This window comes from Onychostruthus taczanowskii, unplaced genomic scaffold (assembly GCF_017590055.1).
Source record: "Onychostruthus taczanowskii isolate IOZ18803 unplaced genomic scaffold, ASM1759005v1 scaffold51, whole genome shotgun sequence".
In the NCBI taxonomy this organism is placed as follows: Eukaryota; Metazoa; Chordata; class Aves; order Passeriformes; family Passeridae; genus Onychostruthus; species Onychostruthus taczanowskii.
In genome coordinates, this window is record NW_024502680.1 from 5,737,302 (window position 1) to 5,750,163 (window position 12,862).

At 47.8% G+C, this 12,862-nt stretch overlaps 1 protein-coding gene across 2 annotated transcripts in view; it reads right to left on the reverse strand.

Annotated features, from left to right (window-relative positions):
• The window catches only part of MAP3K13 (mitogen-activated protein kinase kinase kinase 13), a 73,301-nt gene extending 65,612 nt beyond the window's left edge, over nucleotides 1–7,689 (reverse strand). Inside the window, exon 1 of one of the 2 annotated variants that reach the window (XM_041416261.1) lies at nucleotides 5,036–5,142. The gene's annotated coding sequence lies outside the window, so the exon portion shown is untranslated. Of the gene's footprint in view, nucleotides 1–5,035; nucleotides 5,143–7,596 lie in introns of those variants that run through there. The other variant, XM_041416262.1, reaches the window with a different exon arrangement.
• Nucleotides 7,690–12,862: the final 5,173 nt, after the last annotated feature.

A 12,862-nucleotide genomic window follows, 5' to 3' on the forward strand; every position in this document is an offset into this window, starting at 1 on the left:
ATAATTACAGCTCAGTATCTACTGTCCACTTCCACTTTCACACTTCACTGCTGGAGATGCAAAGCATCCCCAAGGGTTTTTCTCCTTTTGGGAATATCTGCAGGACAAGTCCCATGACTCTTTGCAAGCTCACAGGTATAGAGGTTTTACACATATTCCAAGTTCACAGTCCTTGTCAACTTGCTCCTGGAAGAACTACAAAAGGAAGAGCAGAGTGTCATACAGACAACAGGGATTAAAGAAAAGTGCTTAAAAAGCTGCTCTCCTGAACTTCAGGTGACTCCACACATGCAGGTGTGTGTAGAGCTCTGCTTGCAGCTCCTTCTTTCAGCTCTCTCAAGCACAAGCATCAGTCCCTCACACCACTCTCAGTACATTTTCCTCCACAAAATGTAGTTTCATTCCTGGGTTACTCTGCAAAGTCCCAGTGCCTGGGGAGTGTCTCAACAAACCTCCAAGGTTTTGCTGTAGAGTGACATCAGACTTGGAATCGTTCTTCACTAATGCTATCAGCATAATCTGAGTTAGCCCGAGAGAAAGGAGGACAAGAAATATCACTCATCACACAAGGAATAAACAAGCCCCTAAGTGTCCCTAATGCACCTCCAGGTGCAATAGCCTTGCTCTTTCAATGGCTTCAAAGAATGTCTGGAAGATTTAATCCTCTAATTATGGAAAAATAAGTGTGGTCTAGCATCACCTTCTTGGAGATATGAGGTTTCAGCAAAAAGAAGGAAATTAAATCTTGAGGAACAACCTTGGAAAACGCATGATTTATAGGGGAAGAAGGGAAATGAAGGAGTATGAAGTGACCTCCAAAGAAAACACTGAACTCATTGAGCTCGAAGAGGCTGAGCAGTTTCTTTACCACCACCTTTCCTGGTTCCAGTGACAGTCTGGAGAAGCGAGGGCTCTTGTAATTGTCAACAGCCTCCCAGAACCAGCACATGGGATGCAACACTAAAGTTTGTGTTTCCTTCAGTCCTGCAACCATACGGGCCTCTCAAAATAGAAGGCTCAAGGATGCCTTGGCCAAGAGGGATCAACAAAATCCCCCATCCATCACCTGATGCAACACCAGGCATCACATGTTGCAGAACCTTGAGCAGCAGCCAGGTTGAGGTCAGGCACACAATAGCCTCCCACTCCATGAACCAGGAAGCCAGGGCTTAGGTTTGGTTTTTTAAAGGAGAACAGAATTATTTTGGAAATTAAGGCAAAGAGGGACTTCAAGGTAATCTGGATTCTGAAATGGGTCCTGCTCACTGGGGACTGATCTTTGCTGCTTCAGTGTGTTCAGAAACACAGAAAAGCAGCCAGCTCATGGCTGGCACCAAGGTCAGCTATTCCCTGACAAAGCAAAGGAAAACCCATACAAATCCTTTTACCTCTCAAGAGACATCATGATGACTTTCTGTTGCAGACAGTACACTCTGGCCCTAGACACAGGGAAAAAATGACTGTGCAAACACTCCCTAAAGCTCTGAGCATTAGCAGGCTTCTGCACAGGTATGTGCTCTGTCAACTGCCCATCTGGTCAGTCCACTGAGCTCCTCAACTCGACTGCACTACACAGACCACATCAACAGTTTGGATTATCTCTGCCCAGAGAGCTCCTGCCCGCAATGGATGACTGAACACAAAAATAATACTTGTAGCTTACAGCCAGCACCCTTGTTCTGCCCACCAAGCTGCAGGAAGAACCTCTACCCAGGAGAACACACTAAATCAGTTAACCAGCATCAGTATTTTCTCCCAGTACAGACAGACAAGCACATTGGAACTACAGGACACTGCGCCTTGGGGAATGTGAATAACCCATTAAAGAAGAGCTCTGTTTGTAAGGGAGCCAGGAAGGCCACAGTGCTCTGTGTCAGGTATATGACACACTGACCTGTGCCCAGGGACACAGGAGTCCTTCCAGCAACCCTACAGCTAAAGCAACTGCTAAACATTCTTATTCCCAAAGTAGTGTCCCAATGCCACCAAGCAACATGGTGAAGTTTAGTGTCCAGGTTCTAAGGAAAACAGGTAGAAAACATGATGCTATGAAAACTCAGCCATCCATCTGCCACCTGCTGAGGTCCATGGCACCGCCAGCATGAGAGCCCAGCACTCTGTTTCCTCCACCACCATGGAGGTGTCAGACTGACCTGAAGGCAGCAGCAGCGCTGGGTACACAGCATCAGTGGGAAACTCCTCTTGGAGGGATACCTGAGTAGCCCAGACACAGGGAAGGATAACATTGCAAGGAAATTTCATCCCCCTTAGCACTGAGCCGTCCTGCCACAGGCCAGAGGTCACAACTGTAGTGGCACCAGCTAAGAGTGACAATGGAACCTCACAAGACAGGCTGGCACACTGATCTGGAGATATGGATGCTGGGGATAATGCCCTCTATCCATGAGTTGTAGGGCAGATCTGTAGAGCTAAGATAGAAGCAACCAAAACTCACAAGTCTCTGAAATGTGGACAAGGTGTTTCCTGGCAACAGCAACAAACCAAGGGAGTAAAATGAATGTTTTCTCAGCACTTTGTTGTCAGGTGACCTCGCTACCACCCTTCTGCAGGAGACAGGATCCTCTGTGACAGAACCACCAGCAGCAGCTGACCCAGCACAGTGACCAAAGCTGACACTGCTGCACTCCTCTCTGCTCGGCTCCAAGTTGGATTCCTGACCACCTTCTCCCTGAGGGCACTCCAAAAATAGCCTCTGCTCACTCAAGGAGTCCACACCTGAGTAAACCACAGGCAGAGGCCTTTGCTCACAGCCCACACCACAGCAGCTCGCCTGCTCCAGAGGTGCATGCCAGGAGAAATGTAGGCCACACATGCAGAGAAAAAGAGACATCCAGAGTTCAGAGATGCCAGAGATCCCACTGGCAGAGTCAGCAAGTGAATGCCCATTAAAACAGCCTGCAAGTGCTGGGGTACACTCAACATGAGCCAGGCAGGCTAAGGGCAAAACACACCTCATCAGAAAGTTAAGAACTTGTGGGATATTCCCCCACTAAACTGCCTGATGAATCATTAAAGAATATCTTTGTGATGTAACTATTCAGACTTACACAAAGAAGCCTTGTAATTAGCTCTCAAAGTAATCCTCTGGCCACCATCTGGAGCTCAGCCTAAACCTTGACCTCAGTCACACCAGACAGGCACACATCCGTGCCACACACCTGACAGTGAGTCACGCTGCTACACTGCATTCACAGCGTGGAGAAAGTTGACAGGAACGCTAAAAACTCGAGTCACTTTTTACTCTACAGGTTCTTCAGTTCACACCCACCACACTTAAGGAAATGGTTTCAAAAATATAAAGTTAAAAAGCGGGAGTCATCAATCCAATCCTGCATCTAAAGCAAAATGTTTCTTCCCGAAACCTCAGTTTGTAGTAAACAAAGTTGGCACTTGACATACCCAACCTTCTTCCAATAACACAGGAGGAAAATCTTCCTAGAACCAGATTCTGACAGAAAACAGACTTACCACAGATATAAAATAACTTATTCCCCCAGGTATAAACAACTCAAAATATTTTACTATTAAAGGATGGCAAAATTCTTTTACCTAAAGCACCATAGATGACTGGATGTTCCTTTTTTTTGCTAAAACCTTCTGATTAGTTTGAAATTCCTGTTCCCCACAAGCAAATAAAATCTAAGATGCCTACCACCTCTTATAAAGCCTCTTAGCTAGAGAAAAATTAGTTTTCTTTAATATACAGCTCTGTGTCGCTTTCTGAGCTCCCCACAGCAAAGCAGTCAAGAACGATACATGCCACATCACCAAGAACAAAATTTATCTTGTCAGTCCCAGAGGAATTCTATTTCCAATGAAGTTCAGCAAGCAGATTTTAGACTTTGTAAAAAAGCCCACAAGACAAGGAAAAATGGATGGAGCAGGCTGAAAGTGCTGAAACAGTTATTGCTTAGTTCATATCTGAGAGCAAATCTCTGCAAGAATGAGAAATGTTTATTTTTTTTCTAGGGATCACGTGTCTATAAAGCACAAAGAGCCTTCTGTAGTAGGAGCCACGGTCCCAGAGCAGAGACCTCCTACCAGCTGGGCTCCTGGCACACAATATTCCCTCCAGCTCAAGGGATGGTTAAATACAAAAAAGAGCAAGATTAGAACAGACCGCCAGACGTGGCACCACCAGGAGACCCCAAATTCCGGTAATTTCACTACAGAGAGACACCCTGGGGCTGTCAATACCACCAGGTACAGATGTGGTTGTCCCCTCACATCATGCAGACTCCCAGCCCTGGACATGGGGACACTGTGGGGGGTTTCTGAGCCTCCTCTGGGACCACTCTCCACAGCCAGATTGGCTTCAGTTTGGCAGGGGGTGGTTTAAAGTGATTATCTTTGCCACAACACCTTTCTCCCTGCTGCAGTTTCAGCAGGGATTGCTCAAGACCAAAGTTCTACACAAGTCAATATTTAACTTGAGCTCTGCACTGCTGAGACCCACCTGGAATACTAGATACAGTCATTTATTAAAGCTTATGCTGCCATTTCTAACAAAAAAAAATTGTAAGTTATATTCTTCATGAGAACTTGTAAAGAAAAATTCTACAGGGAGAGCAGTTAGAGTCAGCATAAGTAGTTTTAATAAGGGAACTAAGGGAAAATGCTTCCAGGAAAGGAGATCTAAACAATGGGAGGTGTACACTGCAGGGCAGGTTCAAGGCAGGGGCAAGAGCCACACAGCAAAAAGCATTTAAAATCAAACTGCACCAAGGTCTGGAAACTCAGCATTTGTCCCAGAAGTAGTATTTTAACATTCCAAACTAGCCATTAATCCATGTCACAAAGGCTTATACATGTCTTGCACATTACAAGGAGAAGCATTTATTCTCCACTAATTATGACCTGCTGTACTAACACAGACCTTAAAACAACACAATAAACAAAAATTTTTTTTTTCCAGGTTAATTGTTCCTCGTCTTAATGAGGGTAATAAAACTGCTTATAGTAAAAAAAAAATTCTCTTCATGCAGCTGATAGAGCTTTTTGCCAATAGTCTCACCTTTTATCTTTTTGGAGAGCTTTCTGCTGTGACAAACAGCTGTTAACATACAATTCAGGCCAAAAGTGAGCAACTGAGAATAATTCCTTCTTTCCTACATCTGTTTCAATTCTTTATCCACCTGTTCTCTGTGATTTCTTTGTTTGTTGTTAGCACTCCCACCTTTACATTTAGCAAAAACTGTTTTTGTTCTCTAAACCAGAACATCTGTTGTAGCAATGATTCCCGTGGAATTATCGGTGAAAATCACCACAGACAGCATTCCAAAAATGCCCCAGTTCTGTATTTCTAACCCTTCACAGGCACCAGTTGGGTCAGCACCCAAAAGGAAACTTTGTCAGGAAACAAAAATATTTCTGCTGGGAAAGAGTGGAAGAAAGAGGCTGAGGATATTAGGAACATCTGGAAATAAGGAGTAATGCACAGCTTTCATCCCAAAAAAATCCAAAACAAAACAACAAACACTACCAAAAAGCCAAACCACAAACACCAGGACTGTCCACCAAATTGTAGCCTCAAGGAACATGTTCAGGAGCAGCTTAACTGGTTTTGATCCCTGTCACTGCCTGATGGGTGGGCTGCCTCTCCCTGTTGGATGCACAGACACACAGCTCCATGGATTCAATTTCCATGTGGTGCCAATTGCCACTGGGTTTGGCACGTGAATCCAGCCCACCACACCACCACTCACACCTGCACCTGAGGAGCAACAAAAACAGACAAGCAGAGGGATGGAAAAAAGTGCACAGGGCTCCCCTTTCCAGCAGTAATATAATATCAAACCTGTTCCTGAAACTCCATGCTTCCAGATCCATACAATTACCACAAAAATGCAAGCTTTCACACCTCAAACGCCTCCTTGGAGCAATCAGATCACGACTCCACTCCATCTCGGAGTGAATGCAGAAAGTATTTACCTTTATTTTTCTGCTCTGCTTCAAGAATGAAATCAGTAGAACAAGAATAAGAACAACCTACCCCTAAAGCAGTAAAACTACAGGTTAAAAGAACAACTACAAGTGAAGTCACAGCAAGGTCTCAGCACTTTCCAGCTGCAAAATTCCCACAGAACTCAAAGGAGAGAGAAGGCAGGTTCCTGTCTGTTTAACCTAAAGGTTTTATTTCCATTACAATACACCTGCAGGTGTTAAACCCAAATGCCATCCATTTAGCAAAAATGAGGCACAGTACGAGATTATGCCCAGGGCAGTGCCCTTCCCTACAAGGAGAAAAGAGGAATGGTTTGGATTGGATTTTTAAAGCTCACCTCATTCCAGCCCCAGCCATGGGTAGGGACACTTTCCACTATCCCAGGTTGCTCCAAGCTCCATCCAACCAGGCCTCGGACATTTCCATGGCTGGAGCAGCCACAGCTGCTCTGGGCAACCTGTGCCAGGGCCTCACCTCCCTCACAGGGAGGAATTCCTCCCCAGTATTCCATCAAACCCTGCCCTCTGGCAGGGAGAAGCCATTCCCCTTGTCCTGACACTACAGTTCCTGCCTTCCCTCATTAATTTAAGAGCCGCAATTCTCTGGGCAAGCCACACAGCACAAGCGAAGCATCCGCTGAACTCATCCCATCCACTCTCCCAAACTTCTGCCAGGTGAGAGAAGCACCAAAACTCCTACGCTTCTTTTTTTTTTTTTCTGGAGAGGGCACAAAACCATTGGAGCCTGTGCTGGTCTTTGCTGTTGTCAACAGCCCCCAGACAAGATTAGGACAGACACCACAGGCTCAGCTCGGGCGGGATTTGCTCCAGGTTGTCTGGCGACGGGCTGAAACGCTTCCTGCTGCCCGGAAAGCAGCGACAACACCCTGGGACTGCTCACCTGCCTCCCAACAGCCACGCCAGCGCCTCGGCCGTGGCTCTGACCCTCCCTTACACTGGAAAAAGTCCCTTTTTGTAATATCAAATATACAAGCGTGAGAGCTCCGCGCCTGCAAACAGGAGCGCAGTTTCCTGAGCACCCCGAAAGCCGGGCACCCCACTGCCCGAGCACCCCGTGTCCCTCAGCACCCCGTGTCCCTCAGCACCCCTGTCCCTGAGCACCCCGAAAGCCGGGCACCCCATTGCCGGAGCACCCCGTGTCCCTCAGCACCCCTGTCCCTGAGCACCCCGTGTCCCTCAGCACCCTCATTCCCCGAGCATCCCGTCCGTACCCCCGATCACTCCGGTCACCCGCACACCGCATTCCCTGGGCACCCCGTACCTGGGGCACATCATTCCCTCAGCGGTCCCTCACTCGGACACGGTGCTCCCTAAGCATCGCGCTCTCTGCGCCCTCCTTTCCCTGCGCCCCCCGCACCCCCGAGCTCCCGTTCCCAGCGCAGCCCGTACCCCGAGCTCCCGTTCCCTGCGCAGCCCGTACCCCGAGCTCCCGTTCCCTGCGCAGCCCGTACCTCACGCTCCCCGTTCCCAGCGCAGCCCGTACCCCGAGCTCCCGTTCTTCCCTGCGCAGCCCGTACCTCACGCTCCCCGTTCCCAGCGCAGCCCGTACCCCGAGCTCCCGTTCCCTGCGCAGCCCGTACCCCGAGCTCCCGTTCCCTGCGCAGCCCGTACCTCACGCTCCCCGTTCCCAGCGCAGCCCGTACCCCGAGCTCCCGTTCCCTGCGCAGCCCGCTCCCGCAGCTCCGCGTCCCCGGCCGGCTCCGCCCCGCGCCGGACCCGCAACGTCACCTCCGGCAGCGCGCCGGCTGCGGGTGGGCTTTAAACCGGGGGCGGGGCCTGAGGGGTGTGGGTGGGGTGACGGGGCGTGGCCAAGAGCTGCAGGAGCACGGGAGGGGTCTGAGGGGCGTGGGCGGGGTCTGATGGAGCGCGAGAGCGTCGGAGGCGTGGGCGGGGTCTTAGGACATGGGCGGGGGTATGAGGGGAGTGGGCGGGGTCTGAGGGCTGGGGTGTCCGCGCACGTGGGCGTGATCTAGTACTGCATGGGCGTGGTCTAATGCGGCGTGGGCGTGGCCTGCGGCGGCGCGCGCACGGGTTTTGGGCGGGAAGGCGTGAGGCGGCTTCAAGCTGTGCCCGTGAGGGGCCGGGCACCGCGCGTACGGCCGGAGCCATAGCGCCTCGGGCCGTGCCCGTGAGGGGCCGTGCCCGTGAGGGCCGGGCACAGTGCGTACGGCCGGAGCCGCAGCGCCTCGGGCCGTGCCGGTGAGGGGCTGGCTGGTCGAGGCGGGCACCTCGAGCCGCACGCAGGTGCTCCCGATGAGCCCTGGCCGGGCGGGATGTGTGCAGGAATGCCAGCTGGCTGCCGAGAATTGGGACAGCATCACCTGCGTGGGCCGGCACGGACAGACAGCACCGGACTCGTGGCTGAGTGCGATAAGGGCGGCCAAACTACGACACGGTATCTGAGGTTTACCCTGTTTTGGTGATAGCAGCCGCAGTATTCTAATATTACCTGCCAGTTCTCGCACCACCCCGTTACAGCCTTGCCTGGCCAAACTAGATATTAAGATGTGAAGCTTTTACCAGCATTTTTAACACTGTAGTTTACTGCTGGACACAAAAGTTTCTTTAGTGCTACATCAACGAATCTGGAAAGGAGTACAGAAAAACATATTGATTACATGTATCTTTTTGACCCCTTCATTGACAATGTTACTGTCTCCTTCCAGAAATATCTCTCTACAGCCACTTGTGTTGGTTTTATTATGAGCATGTGAAAATTTAGGTCACAGCCTTCTGCAGCCATCACCTACTGCCTTTCAGTCCAACTCCTCATGTTGTTCCAGGGTGTTGGATTGTTCCACGGGATGTCACTACAGCGCAACAGCACTTTGAACCACGTGAAATGCTGAGAGCGAGGGCACTGTCACCTTGTTCTTTGTCCTGTGGTGTTCCCAAGGCTTCTGTAGTATTCTTGGTTGCTCCCAAGGAAACCCACGTTGATTTAGCATTCAGGGAATGGGATCCTTGGAGCACTAAGGAAATTTTCTGAAACTGCTCCGAATTTCCCTTCACACTTCTATTTTCTGCTTAAAGAGACAGTTTTATGGTGGGATAGGGAAAAGAGAGCAAATTAATAGGGCAAAGATGAGCACTAGCATTCACCATTTATAAACATGACATCAAGCATCCTTTGCTGCTTTGCTTTTTTTATGGATAAAGTCCTGCACCAAGGCTTGTGGTGACATTGCCCAATGTAAACCAGCACCTGTGATATAAACACACACACAAAGGCAAAGCACAGCAATACGTGTCAGACAGCACTAAGTGCTTATGTGTGCTCTCATTTTAAAGAATTCTGGATCATGCTCCCAACTTTTATTTCTCCCCCAGCAGAAGCTGGAACAGCCACATCCATCACACCCTGATTTGCACACTAAGCAAGGAAAGGTTTTTGCTGCGGGTCACTGATAGTCTGGGAACAGTTTCTCAGAGAAGCTGTGGCTGCCCTGCCTCTGGAATTGTCCAAGGTCAGGTTGGATGGGGCATGGAGCAACCTGGGCTAGTGGAAAATGTCCCTGCCCATGGCAGGGGGGTTGGAATGAGATGGGCTTTGAGGTCCCTTCCAGCTCGAACCATCCTGTGACTATGACTCCACAGCATTCCTGCTTTGTGCACAAGGAAGATCTCTTCCTGCACAAGCAATACCACGGCTCGCCAGGAGGTGTTGCTTTGAAACCACGCAATTAACAGAGCTCAAAAGTCATGAGATAGGCTTGAATTATTAAAAATAACCAACATACTTTGTTCTGACAGGGAAAAGTCAAGGTCCTACTTCTGAAATGGCAATTTTTGTTTAAGACAATTTAGATCTTAAATTCCCAGTGTGGCACAGAGTGAGATAAATACTGAACAGACAAGCCACTCGGTGGGAAGTGCTGTGAGTTTGTACACTGCTAACATATCTGTCAGACCAGCTTTATGTGCGCAAAGTTGTCCATGGCTTTGTGTTTGCAGGACTGGATGCTAAAATAGACACAAATACAGACCAGCCTTGATGCAGTGGGCAGTTTCAGAGGGGTAATCCTGGGTTTCAAGAAGCCAAGGAGAAGAGTAAAGCCTCAGTAAGAAAAAAATCCTTCAAGGGCAGGTTGGACAGGGCTCTAGTGGAAGGTGTCCCTGGCCATGGCAGAGCATGGAATGAGATGAGCTCTAAGGTTCTTTTTAACCCAAACCAGTCTGTGATTCCATGCTAACAGCTGTTGTGCTCACAGGGCTGTGTCACTGCTCTCCACAGCTGCACACAGACATTTTAAACAAAAATGAGCTCTTTGTTTCTAAGGGGGAATGCAGAGCTGGGTTTACAACTGCTCTCCACCTGCAGAGGGGGTTTTAAGTTATTAAATGTAGTAACAGGGACAAAGTTAACTATGCCTTTCATTATGCCCAGACTTACTTTACAAGCCAAAACAGGAAGCAAAGATTCCAAGACATTTAAAAACCTTTTTACTACAGAAAAAAAAGGTCCTCAAAGGATACCCAGTTAGGACAAAAAGATTTTTAAATATGTCTTTATCACATCAAACTGAAACAACCTCCATGGCTGACAGAAGCTGTGGCTCTTCAGCAGAAATTTAAACTCTGCAACAGGAGGATATTCCATGGCCCACAGTGTGCCTTGCTGTGTTGTTGCAGTTATCACACTTGCTCCAGCTGTGCCTTTGTGAGAGCTCTCTGTGCCAGCCCTGAGCACCAAACTCCAGCTCTCTGAGGCTCTGGGAGGCTGAGTTTTGGAGACAGTTTGGAAAATAAAAAGTTATCAGAGGACACCTCTTAAGGGTGTGATAACCAAAAGAGACTTTGAAAACTATTTAGTGATGAAATGTTTAGCAGTATTGGCTTGTACCACACATGAAAGGGTCAGACAAAGATTACAAAGGCTCAACAGCTCTTTTTACAACAGATATTTTTTAAGGGGAAAAAAATTAAAAAAAAAAAAAAAAGCCAAAACTGTAAAAGGGAAAGCAGAAAATAGTTGTTGGAGTTAGCTGGCCCTCCAGGCTGTCATTTCAGCAGCAAGGTGTAATTCAGGCCTGAAGTTTGGGCTGGCTGATGACAAGAAGCAGTAAGTTTTCAGAGTTCCTGCCTCTCTCAGCACTGTGGCCATGGGTTTTACCACAAATCTCCACTCAGATTGCACAATACAGCTGATAAGACCTTCCATGTTCCTCAGAGGTTGTTCCCACAGAAATGCTCTACTCCTCCAGCTGGGACATTACTGCATTCACCTTTTCCAGTCTCTCTGGGTGCAGCTGTCAAAAAAGCATTTTCCAGGAATTTTTGTTCTGTGTGAATAAGGTTAGAGCAAATCAAGGTGCTTCTTCTGGAGTACCTTGCAGCACTGATATACTGGAATAAAAATTAAGCTGAGGCTTCCATAAATAAAACATTTATTTTTATCATTCAGCACTTCCTGAACAGGCTGATGATCCCAGGGGGCTGTGGGAGACTTGACATATTTGTGTTGCTCCAGCTCAGAAAGAAGCAGGAATCTTTTTTTCTACTATGGCACTTTCTGAGGGGTTTAGAAGACAAAGCACAACATTCACATCCATTAAAATCTGTCCTTTGGTGAATACCCTCGTTCCCACTTCTAGTACTGGGGTTTCTGAGGATTTGCTATTCCTGTCTTAGAAGCCTTTTCCCAGGGCTGGGTGCTAGGTGTATTTTCTGAGCATTATCCTCTAATGTGTGCTCAAAAGACCAGCAATCAGAGGCATCTGGAATAGTGAGATCTCTTTTCTTTTGGCAGTCCTGGGGCTAAAGAAAGCTGCCACCTTGTCCTGTGGTTCCATAGCCCACAGCTGCTTTGCAGGGAAGCACAAAGTGCCTGGCAGCCCCTGCACAGCTTTAGAACAGCAGGGCTGACAGAGAGCTGCACAGGCTCCTGGGGAACCACACAAGAGCTGCAGGAACAAACCGGACCATCCTGGTAACATTTTGCCAAGGTGAAGTGCATTGACAGGCTCTGCAACCTGCACCCCTCCCATGTGCAAGATCAGCTCAGATGTAGCAGAGCTGCACAGCCTTGGGTCTGATTGCTGTGAAAACAGCAACACTGGGAGAGGAAAACAGCCAGAAGCATAACTGGGGCCTGTCCCACACACTTGTCTTTCCCCATTGGTTTGGGAGCTGTTTTTTTAAGCTCAGGCCTTTGCACTTGGTCATTGCACAACTTGCAAGACTTAAATTTCAGTGTATACACTGAAATTCATTTCTTCCTTTCACTACCAAACTCCATTCATCTTGAAGGAAAAAGAAAAAAAAAAAAAAAGATAAGCATAAGGCCTACAACCTTAAATATTACTTGAACTTTTCCATAACAATGTGGAACTTTCTTTTTTTTTTTTTTTTTTTTCCCCCCTCTGAGCTCTCTTTTCCCAAGTACTGCTTTCTTCTGTGTTTATTTGGGCTTGACATAGGGCTGTTTTATCACAACTAGAGCAGTTGTATTATTAAAGGACAAGTAGATCACACCTGTAAATTATAAACACAAAGTACAGCTTAGAGTGATCTTTGGTTTCATTCTGGTTAATAAAAATTCAGCAGACCAGCTAGCCCTCCAAGGCATCATTTACACTATTTTTATAAACTCCCAGAACATGCTGTTTACAAACAAATGGCAGAGTATTATCACTAGTTTGGGGGGTTTGTAACATTATATAATAAATGCCAGAAGAGCTGTAGTGATCCACCACAACAGCTGTAACAATAAAGGGTATAAAAAAGCAGCAATAAAGGTTGCTTCTAGTGAAGGACCTTTCTGCACATGTAAATCAATTTCTAAAAGTGCATACACCTGTTCCAGACCAGGGAAAGATCTGTAGCCATTCTGCCCAGGGACTGACTTTTAAAGGCCAAGAGACATAAAGGGAGATTA